We start from the raw sequence: 12,185 nt of genomic DNA on the forward strand, positions 1-12,185 counted from the left end.
CATCCATCCATCCATCCATCCATCCATCCATCCATCCATCCATCCATATGTGTCCCGAGATAAAGTAAAATGGAAAATGAAGGGTGAGGCTGCAACTTAGCATGAATGAATGAATCTGTTGTATTCTGTGTCTCTAGGGATGAACGTCTGTTGTATTCTATGTCTCTAGTGATGAAAGTCTCTAATAAAGGGAAGGATGGAAATGAAAGCTTCAATGGTTATAGGCAAATGGGATGGAGCTGAAAAAAGGACCTGTATCTGTAAAAAAGCTTTGCCAAAAAGTCTTTCCAGTGACCTGAAACTGTGCAAACAACATGTCAAGTAGCAAACAGGGACTATGAGGGAATAAGTCATTATATAATTGTAGCATTTAAAAGTTGTCCTGCTAGCTTTACTCAAAGGAGATAGGGATAGGAAAGAAACATATATTCACTGGTATAGGGAGCCCCCAAGGAAAGAAAGTCCTTCTACCAACTCACGTCAGCACCTTCTCTGCAACTCACAATCTTAGATATCTGTGGCAGTAAGATGTTGAATGACTTGCTCAAGGCCACAAAGTCAGTTGACTCTGAGATCCGTTCTCTAACTACTGCACTGTGTTGCTTCTCAAGTTCAATTGATGACTAAAATCAATGCCCCCTACAATAAACTGATACCTAGACATAAATTTTCACTTGAAAACCTTCAGTGATGTGAAATTTATCAACTCCTGAGGGACTCCAGGCCACTTTTGGACAAACACTAATTGACAGTATCTTTTTACATCAAGTCTAAATTGGTCCTTTTTGCAGCTCCTATTCTTTGCTCCCATTTTTGCCCTCAGGGCCAAGCAGAACGATCTGATCATTCTGCAACACGATTGCCTTTGCTCTTATCAATACTGTGGCCCACACCAACTCCACAGGACTCACAATGAAAAATGTGATCTAACTCCAGAGAAAGGACTAATGAACTCTGAGTGCAGATTGAAGTCTATGTTTTTTCACTTTATTTTTCTTGCCCCCTACTCCCCTTTTCCCCTCCCCCACAACATGGATAATGTGGAAATAGGTTCTGCATATATCTGCATAATATAAAATAGGTATATGTATTTCTGGGGCAGCTAAGTGGTGCAGGGAATAGAATATTGGGCTTGGAATTAGGAAGACTCATCTTCTTGAGTCTTGGACACTTGCTAGCTGTGTGACCCTGGGCAAGTCACTTAACCCTGTTTGCCTCAGTTTCCTCTGTAAAAAGACTATAGAAGGAAATGTCAAACCACTTTAATATCTCTGCCTAAAAAACCCCAAATGGGGTCACAGATAGTTGGACATGACTGAAAAGATTAAACAATAGCAAAAGCACAAAATAAGCTATTTTAGAATATTATATTTTATATAAGGTAGTGCTTATAAAGCATCAAAGTAAGATTCAAACCCCTACTGACTTCAAGCCTAACATTCTATCCCCTAGACCACATAACACATCACAAAGTCGGATATTGTTGTTTGTTCTTTGTTCTTGAAGAGGACCATGATATCAAGAAGGTGATGCCATGACATGCAAGTGAACTGGATTTAAGTGAGGGAGGGCTGTGGAGTCACCAGCCTCACTTTCTCCTTCAGAGCCATTCTGGGTCCAGCGACCAGAAATAGACCAGATATAGATCAACTGGAGATAGCCTAGGATGCAGTGGCGAACCTTGGCCTTTTAAAACTAAGGTCTTTAACAAGTCTTAGTTTGACTTAGGCAACACCCATTCAGTGATTAAGGCTAACTAAGAAATGAGGCGGAGTATTTGATAACTTAGTTCAAGAAATGCAAGGGGCAGCTAAGTGACAGGGTGGATAGAGCACAAAGTCTGGAGTTATGAAGGCTTATCTTTCTGAGTTCAAATCCTAGTTGTGTGACCCTGGGCAAGTCACTTAACACTTGTTTGCCTCAGTTTCCTCATCCATAAAATGAGCTGGAAAAAGAAATGGTAAATCACTCCAGCATCTTTACCAAGAAAGCCCCAAGTGGGGCTGACAGAACCGAAATGAATAAACAGCAGCAAATATATATTTCTATGGGTATGTTTTTTTTGCCTTAGTACAGGGATGGAGAGAATTTGGAAATGTAAAATAAATAGTTTAAAAAAACAACCAATTTGATCACCTTAATAATTTTTGAAGACAGCCAGCATATCCCCCTTGAGTCTTCTCTTCTCTAGGCCCCAAATCCCCATTCCTAAAATAGGTCCCAAGATGGGATTAACTTGATGTCCTTCATCATCCTGTCTGCCCTACTTTGGATGCTCTTCATCCTAAAATGGGGTGCTCAGACTGAAACACGAGACTCCTGAGGTGGTCTGAAAAGGACCAAGTAAAGTCAGACTTGCCCCTCTCTGCCTTTCTTAACATAACTCAAGACTGCACTGGCTTTTTTGGCTGCAGACACAAAATGAGATCCCACTGCCTAATTCTTGAAACTAGAAGAGGCAGCCAAGAACCCTGAGCCTCAGGTATCCCCATGCTCTCCATTACAACAAGGCCTTTTGGCTTTTCCTCATTTTAGTCATTGATACAGACTTCTGAAAATGGAGGTTTCCCCATATGGAAGCATCTCTACCTTTTTCTATATCTTTTCTTGATTTGCTGTGAGTATTTTTAAACTCAGGCCAAATTTCTTTCTCATGCTGAAGAAAATGGAAGAATCTGAAAAAGCCTAAGAACAAAAAGAGTCAGAGGCTATTTTGTTCCAAGGCCTTTGTCACCGTGTTGCAGGGAGGCTCTGTTTGGCAGCCGCCCAGCCTAAGATCCTGAAACAGACACTGGAGGCTGCTTTGTGTTCTCTAACATCTGAAATCACCTTTCCAACATTGAATCACGAGCATTCTGCTTGTTTTATAACCAAGTCAAATGTGGCAGAAGATGAAGTCATTTGTTTTTCTCCTCTCAAGTCTTGGCTCTAAGAAGTTTGCAGCAGCATGAATCATCTGATGACATTTTTTTCCCCCTCTTTTTCTTAATAAAGTTTCTTACTTTTCTTTTCTTTGGACTTACTTCCAAGCGAAGATAGACTTTTGCTCCTTGGGACAGAAACTGACTTGTTTTTCAACTCAAGGTTTACTATTGTGTTTATCCTTAGCATACAGGAATTATAATGATTTGACTGTAGATAGTTACACATAAATGTCTACCTATTGTTAATTTTTGTAGCAATCATTTTGGGGGATTAAATGCTATTTATGTATCTTTTCCCTTTCCCTTCCTTCCATTCTTCTTTCCATGTCTGTCCACTCTCCTCTCTGATTTCAGCTGTATAGAGAGGGCTTGGTTAGGAAGTCGTTCTACCACTGCAGATTGGCACTAATTAAAGAATTGCCTGGGAGTACTGAGAGGTACTGAAATGAAATAAACTTCATTTTATTCATCATTCTAAGAAATCATAATCCAGAAGTTTTCAAAAATTTTCGTTAAAATAGAAACAACAAATGTTGCGGAATTTTCTTTCTTTTCTCCTTGCTCCCTCCAAGATGCCCAGCTCTTTTTTTTTTTTTTAAACAAATCCTTGACTGAACTGCAGGTTTAAGAAGAAGGGCAAACAATGAAAAAGCTGGCTACCAATAAAAAAATCAAGGGACTTTTTTATGTCTGTACCTGTGCAAAGAATCATAAGCCATACTTGATATTCCCAATCACCCTCTCACATACAGGTAAAGATCACAGGCCAATTGTCCTTTCTGGAACTCGGACAGGTTTCATTTGACTCAAGTGAAACTCACAAAATAATCCCCTTTATCTCACTGTATAAGCTGAGGCTTTCACATATTCTGCAAATACAATATACTTAGAGGATTTAACCTTTCTGAAAGTGTGCTACCAAATGCCCATTAAAATCTGTTCTGAAGCAGCTTTTTAAAACTGCTACAAGGCTAACTAATAAATTCTTTACAAGTCTTCATTTCTGAAATATATTGGATGCATCTCTTTGTTAAAGTTCACTTCTCTTTAGGTTTCAATCTCTAAATTTACCAGGGACCAATATACCAGCCTTTTGCAAAATTCAGTGCCCTTTTCAGAACTCTTTTCTATAATTTCTTTGTAGCATTGGACACTCTGGATCAACTACTCTTCAACTACTACAGCAACCTCCTTGCTGGCCTACCTGTGTTAAGTATGTGGCATCCCAAATCCTTAGATAGGTTACTAAAAAAAATACAAAAAACTCCCCAAAACAAAACAAAAAACAAACAATAACACCGTTACTTTCTAATGACTTCATTGCTGCAAATAGTGCTATCCATTGAAATAAAAATGTACAGCTAAGTAAAATAAATCAACACATTAGTTAAGTTGGAAAATGTATGTCTCATTTTGCACCCATAGTCCACCACCTTTTTGCCAAGACATTTGAGGCATTAATCCTCTGAAATTATGATAGATGGAATCATGGGATCTTTTATTTAGATTTGGAAGAGACTTTAGTTCGCCTAATCCAACCTCTTTATTTTATAGATGAGCAAACTGAAACAGTGAGAGGTTGTGACATGCCCATGGTTGTTCAAGTTATATGTGGTAGAGTTAGGATTCAAAGGTGAGTCCTCTAACATTCAATCTTGCACCCTTCGATCATAGTTTTAAGTCTTTGCTTGCTATTTTTCTTTGTGTTGATGTAGTCATGGTGTGCATTATCTTCCTGGTTCTGCTCACTCTGCAAGAGTACATACAAGATTTCTCTGAATTTTTCATACTTTCCATTTCTTTTGGTGTTACCATTTTACACTATATTCACATGCCAGAGGCAGCTTGGCAAATCCACTAGAGGTTTGTCTCAAAGTCAAGAAGTCCTTCCCATAACACATAGCTGCTGTTTCATTCTAGGAAAGTCGCTTAATCCCTAGGAAAGTTTCTGAGACTCCAAGTTGTAGAAAAGTTACCAATCTGCATTGGAAGAGGGAGTTTCTTCAAATTAGGATTTCTTGCAAATTCAAGTTCAGTAATGTCCAACTCTTTGTGACTCCATCTGGTGTTTTCTTGGCAAAGATACTAGAATGGTTTGTCATTTCCTTCTTCAGCTCATATTACAGATGAAGAAACTGAGGTAAACAGGGTTAAGTGGCTTGCCCAGGGTTACATGGCTGCTAAGTTTCTGAACTCAAAGAAGATGAGTCTTCCTGATTCCAACAGTACCACTTAGGTTCAGTATCTGGACCTATCAGCTGTCCATATACCACAGTCTATTCAGGCATTTCCCAACTGATGGGCATTCGTTTTTCTTACAGTTCCTTGTTACTTGACTTTGCTATACTTGCTAGTATTCTTTGCAAAAAGTATTGCTAAAATGTTGTTATATATGCGTGTATATTTTATACATATGTGCATATATATGAGCATGTGTATATATGTGTCTTTATGCACACACATATATGAATGACCTTTCCTTCTATCTTCAACATTGACTAGGTATATGCTTATTAGTGGTATCATGGGGTCAAAGAGTCTGTGCAATTTAGTGATGTTTTAATTAGTGTAGCTCCAAACCATCTAAACTGAGATGTTCCCCTAGTCCCTCTAGTATTTATCATTTGCATTATTTGTCACTGAATAGATTTTCAAAAGTCACTTGTGAATTGTCACTTTGAACCCAGTCTATGGATTCAATCTATTCCCTCCTCTGCTTTAGAAAGGCCATTCTCTTTACCGTCATTCCTACTCTCTGCTCTAAGGATTGGGGATGTAGAAGTTAAAAGAACATTTAAGGTAATTTGATACAGCCCACTCATTTTGTAATTGAGGAACCTGAGGCCAAAAGGGATTAAGTGATTTGCCCCAGGTATACAGACAGAGTGTATCATCTAAATCTAGGTCTTTGGACTCCCAAGTCTGCAACTCTGGCACTGTACCATGTTCCCTCTCCCCTGCTGTACCTCTGTTATGTGTCAGGGAAGTGAGACTACCTTCCCTTCCTGGCCAGTAATTTTCAATTGAACAAATGTTTACTAAATACATGAAAAGCATTATGTTAGGTAGTGGGGAGAAAAAGACAAGAATGGAAGGCCCTTAAGCAACTTACAATTTAATGAAGGAAGAGGGGTATGGGGTGGGGGGAGATATAACTTATGCATAGCACAAGTGGCTGGAAAGTTTATACAAATTTATTCATGAGTATGCTAATGACTGAGAAAGATCTTATGTTTTTGTTGTTGATAGGTGGCACTGTGGATAGAGTGCTGGGCTTAGAGTCAGGAAGACTCATCTTCCCAAGTTCAAATGGGAGCTCTAGCTGTGTGATCCTGGGCAAGTCACTTAAATCCTATTTGCCTCAGTTTCCTCATCTGTAAAATGATCTGGAGAAGAAAATGGAAAACCACTTCAGTATCTTTGCTAAGAAAACTCCAAATAAGGTCATGAAGAATAAGGTGCATGACTGAAAAACTACTGAATGGCTGAAAAGGAGAGAGCGCATTCCAGACATATTATGACTTGCCCTGTATAGACACAGCTAAAAGTTTAGCTGGAATTCAGTGTCTGAAGGGGAAGAATATGAAGTATGACTACAAAGGTAGGTGGGAGCCATAAAAAGAGGGTTTTAAATGCCAGGTAAATGATCTTGAACTTTATCCAAGTGGCAAGAGGGAAATCAGTGCAGATTTTTGAAGAGGGGAATACTATGGTTAGATATGTTTTTGAGGAATATTGGTTTGGCAGCTGTGTGGAGAATCAATGGAAGAGAGGTGAGCCTGGACTCAAAGAAACCCAATTTATGGCTCTTTTAATAAGTTGTTTATAAGATGCTGGGTTGGTGGATCTTTACAAAACATAACTTGCAAGTACTTTCAGGGAAATTCCTAGTTCAGGACAAATGTGAATTTATAGAAATGCCTTTTGTAAAGTGAAGAGAGAATTCTTAATAATAACCTTAAAGCACACAGAGATTTCCGGAATAAAAAATGTGGGGAATTAGAAGATCTTTTCAGGCGCCTGCTGCTCTGACCATCAGAAAAGAAGCCAGAATTTCACAAAAGAGAGCTCTGGCCTGTGGCAAGAAGCCAGAGAGAAGGGCTCATCCAGGTGCTTATAAGCCCACTAGGGAAGAGAGACAGAAAAAGCTCTCCAGAAGAGAGAATGGCACTTTACTGCTTTATTCATCAGACAGAAGGGCAAAAAGACTGTTCGCATCCCTGGGTCCCTTTCACCATATCTCATCTTGGCAGGTAACATTCCTTCTTCCAAGAGATCTTAAGATCCCTTTCAACATTAGAAATAAAACCATAACATCTTCTCAAACTCTATGGTGGTTCTCAGCATCACTGGGGACACTGACCTATTTTAAGTAACAGGTCAATTTTGAATCATGTAGATCCAACTTAGTTGACTGGAAAAATCTGCCTCCTTAAACCAGTCCCATGACCCACTGTTACCCCACTTTTGAAGACCTATTCTCTTTTTGATGCTAGCATTGGGTCAGTATCCTTAACCTGATTTCTCTTAACAGTAACAATATTGCAAAGGATAAACATAAAGGCTTCTAGCACCTCCTTACCATCCTTCAACTGGAAGTGCCTGTCCTATTTCTTCTCTTTTAAAAAATTAAGTTAATTTTAAAAATAATGAAACATGGATTTTATCTACCTCCCATCTTGCCCTTCATATCATTGGAAAAACAATTAAAAATCCTTATAACAAATACGTAGTCAAGCAAAACAAATTCCTGCATTGGTCATATTAAAAATGTCTTATTCTGCATCCTTTGTCCATCACCTGTCAGGAGGTGGGTAGCATGTTTATCATTGGTCCTCTGGAATCAAGGTTATATTGCATTGCTTAGATCAGAGTTCATAAATCCTTCAAAGTTGTTAGTTTTGCAGTATTGTTCATATTATATAAACTATACTCCTGATTCTATTCACTGCACTCTGTATCAGTTCATACAAGCCTTCCCAGGTTTCTCTGAAAACATCTTTTACCATTTATTTCACTTCATTCATGTGCCACAATTTGTTCAGCCATTCCCTGATCAAGGGGTGCCCTATTAGCTTGCATTCCTTTGCTACTACCAAAAATAACTTCTATGAATACTTTTGTACTTCTTCCTCATTTAAAAATAATTTTGGGGTACAGGACTAATGGTGGTATTATTGCTGGGTCAAAGGATTGTTGTTTTGTTGTTCTTGTCTGGTCAGTTCAATTGTACTTGACTTTTTGTGACCCCATTTGGGGTTTTCTAGGCAAAGATACTGGAGTGGTTTGCCATTTCTTTCTTCGGATCATTTTACAAATAAGGAATCTGAGGCAAACAAGTTTAAGTAACTTGCTCAGGGTTATACAGCTGGTATCTGAGGTTGCATTTGAATTCAAGTTGTCCTGACTCCAGGTCTGGTGCTCTATCCACTGTTTGATTCAAAGGTTATGCAGAGTTTAATGACTTTTTGGGTATAGTACTAAACAGCCTTCCAGAATGGCTGGACTAATTCACAGTTCCACCAATAATGCATTAGCAATGCCTGGTTTCCCATAGCCCCTCCAGAATTTATCATTTTCCTTTTTTTGTCAACTTTGCCAATGTGACAGATATGAGGTAGAACCTCAAAGTTGCTTTGCTTTGCACTTCTCTAATTGTTAATGATTAAAAGCATTTTGTCATATGGCAATTGATACCTTTGATTTCCTCCTCTGAACACTGCCTGTTTACATTTTTGGACCATTTTATCAACTGTGGTATGTGATCTTTATCAGTGAAAATTGTTGCAAAGTTTTTTTTTCTTATAAGTTTCCTGTTTCCCCTGTAATTTTCACTTTTTTGGGTTTGCTTGTGTAGAACTTTTAAGATATGATGTAGTCCTCTCGATCATTCTCTTGTTTCATGGTATTCATTTTTTTTCTCTCCAGCTAAACTCACTGAGGGGAGGGTAACAGATAAAACACTGGATTTGGAGTAGAAGGAGCTGATGACCTTATACTTTTGTGACCATGGACAAATGCTTAACTTTTCTGGGGTTCAGTTTTGTCATCTGTAAAATGATGGGACTGAACTGGGTGTTCTCAAAAAGGGTGTTCCCTTCTAGCTCTTAATGTATGGTTTTATGACCATGTTTCATATTTCTTTGGTATTATGTTACGAGCTCCTTGAAAGCAGGGACGCTCTTTTTGTCCTTCTTTGCATCTCCAATACTTGGCACAGTGCTCGGCACATAATAAGCCCACCCTTTTACTGCAGAAGTTTCTCATTCAGTCAAGCAAGTATTAGGTATCTACTGAGTCTTTATTATGTATTTACCAAAACTGCCATACAGTGTCAGGCCTTCCAGGAAACTAATAACAGAAAGGCATTTCTGGAGGTGTGGTTGTTATAATTTCAAGGTTCTATGGGGTTATGTGTTACAGATGAGTGCTTCTGCTGGTGTGATCATCTCATGGAGGTGGCCTTATTGCTATTAGAGATGTCTCCCAGCTTTATGTATAATTTATTTTAATAAATTTTATTTTAATAAATTACTTTGATGGCTACATAGAGGCTGCCACTTAGTGTTAGAAAGTTCCCACTGAGATTCAGAGACATTAATCTGCTCCTTTAGAATGAAGAATTGACAATTGAAAATGTCTTTTGTTGTAAGCAGTTTAATAATTTCAAAGTATTTTCCAAAAAGTAACAACTGAATGATGTGAAATGAATTAATGACTTAATAGTACTATTTTTTTTTCTCTTTTGAAAAGCAGCATAGAAATTGGCCAGTCCTAGTGGACTAATAAAATGAACTATTTCAAAAAGCATTCAAGTATAATGAAGACAGTCCTAGAATCAGAGACAGATTTAAGGTTTAAATCAGTCAAGTTTAAATCCAGGCTTTGCTACTATGATTGCTTGCATAGATCACTTTATCTTTTTGGACCTGAGTTTCCACACTGGCCAAATTAAAGGGTTAGAATACATGACCTCTGAAGTCCCTTCCACAACTAAATCTGGGATCCTATAAAATGACCAGTCTCTCTGATGGACATTTATCTGGTGATCTTCTCTTTATATATGGAGAAGGGGTCACTTCAATGACCTTTGAAAAGTGGACTGAATTCAAATGTATATTAGAAGGGTTTTTATAATTAAATCTAGGAAAAAAGGGCTTTGCAAATGACTTCTGAATTGGAACTTTTCTGATGGATTCAACTTAATCTAATAAAAGAAATTAATAATGAGATTCTGAGTGGAATTCTCTCCTGGTTTAGTGTGCATAAAATGTAGGCTGGGGTCTGAAAGGAACTTTAAGTACTAGAGACACAAATTAAACTGTTGTGTGAATGTTAAAGTCATTTAAATATTCTGAATATTCTAAGGAAGCATAATAATGATGATGATGATGACAATGATCATGGTGGCACCTGCTATGTACCAGGCACTGTGCTAAGCACTTTATAATTACTATATCATTTGATACTTACTACCAACTCTAGGAGGTAAATGCTGTTACTACCCCCATTTTATAGATGAGGAAACTGAGGCAAACAGAGGTTAGGTGACTTTTCCAGGGTCAAACAGTATCTAAGGCTAGATTTGAACTCAGGTCTTCCTCACTCCAAGCCCAGCACTCTATGCACTAAATCACCTAGCTGACCTTTTGATTAAAATTGGAATGCTACCAATTTGGAAAAAAAATATAAAAATCATATTTATGTGTTTACTTTAGCAAATGTGGTAACCTAGTCTGTTAAACAGGCCATTTTTTTGCTAAGGAATATTGTAAGACCACTTGATATCCACTTATAGAATTTTGCTTCCCTGACCTATCAGCTCTTTTTGTATTTATATCTATTAGTCTAGATGGGCACAGCGACACATTTCAGTTACCTGTGAAATGTTCTCAAATCTAAAAAATATGGAACCTGCGTTGAACAGTGATAAAAATGTTCTTTCATGCATACGTGTGAGATACAACAACTCTCAGGCAAATGGGGCTTCACTTTGTATAATAGAACAACTCATTTTATGAAGATGGTATGAAATCCAATAAACCTGAGTTGAATTGAATTCAATAAACATTTGAAGTGTGAGCCTAAGACCAAATCCCTGGTACATGAAAACAAAATGCATGATATTGACGAGAAGATGCATTTCAAGTTTTATGAGCTAGACTTTGGTGAACTTTTCCCTGTTGGCACCTTTATTATATATTGCAATTTGATAATTTTAAAACATCTACTTCTCTTCCTTTATTGAATTATAAAAATACATAAAAGCAGGTATTGCTAATGTGTTCCATGTAGGGCGAATGGAAAAGCAAAAAGTTCATAAAGCATAGGTACTTCTCATCTGTCCAAGAAAATTTGTGCAACTCATTCAAGAGCATTCTGTGGTCAATGGATCATAGAATACACCTGGAAGACAACTTAGACATCAGATAATGCTATCCATTTCAATTTACAGTTGAGGAAAGTGAGACCCTGGGACTCATCCAAAGTCACACAAGTAATAAGTGTTAAAAGAAGGATTTGAACCTGGCCCCTCTGACTCCAAATGTAAGGATGTTTTCATATTAGAATGGATACTTGTTGGGGATTGGGACTATGTTTTTATCTCTCTATCCCTAGAACTTAGTATCATGCCTGGAATAAAGTAGACACTTAAATGCTTGTCTACTGTGCCATCATCACTCTGATTCTAGGTGAAGTATGTACAGTATGGTTGGAATGGGGTTCTGGATAGGCCCTCTGCTCTAAAACATTTCACCCATGAGCAAATAGATGAGGTTCTATCATGGAAGTGGAAGGAATTGAAGATTCCTTTTGATTAAAGATTTTTCCTCTTCAGGGTGTGTATTCTGGATGCTTGTTCCCTGCATGATTTTGGCCACATCAATAAGCCTCAGTTTCCCCATCTGTAAAATGAAGTTGTTGAACTAGATGACCTTGGAGGTCCCTTCCAGGTCTAAATTTATAATCCTGTGATTTCTAATGGGAGAACACATTAAGCAATTATCAAACATACTAGACAATGCAGTTTTAGCAGCCTGAAGGTGACTGAGAGAGATTGGAGGGTTAAGAGGTTTGTTTTGCTTATAAGGAAAAGAAGGTTGAAGCAAAGGCCAGAAGGGGGGAATATTGCAGGTGACAGGGGTCACCCTGGTCTGGAACAACCATGAAGAAAAACTTAGAGAGTAGCTGTCAGAAAGAGGAAGAAAGGAAAACTAAAAAGGTAAATTTTAATATAGCACAGTGAACCTAGAACACAGG

General features: G+C 38.0%; 1 protein-coding gene and 1 long non-coding RNA gene across 6 annotated transcripts in view; one reads left to right on the top strand and one right to left on the bottom strand.

The window, feature by feature from the left end:
• Positions 1 to 12,185, bottom strand: part of SYT1 (synaptotagmin 1) — a 766,356-nt gene that overhangs the window by 131,179 nt on the left and 622,992 nt on the right. The window lies entirely within an intron of this gene.
• LOC138166378 (uncharacterized) overlaps positions 6,439 to 12,185 on the top strand; it is a 73,117-nt gene continuing 67,370 nt past the window's right edge. For both annotated transcript variants that reach the window (XR_011169585.1, XR_011169584.1), the window contains exon 1: positions 6,439 to 6,525. This is a non-coding gene — a long non-coding RNA (uncharacterized lncRNA). The remainder of the gene's footprint in view (positions 6,526 to 12,185) is intronic.

Source organism: Petaurus breviceps, unplaced genomic scaffold (assembly GCF_028583685.1).
Source record: "Petaurus breviceps papuanus isolate PSGF00001 unplaced genomic scaffold, PetGlider_PUasm1.0 221, whole genome shotgun sequence".
NCBI lineage: Eukaryota > Metazoa > Chordata > Mammalia > Diprotodontia > Petauridae > Petaurus > Petaurus breviceps.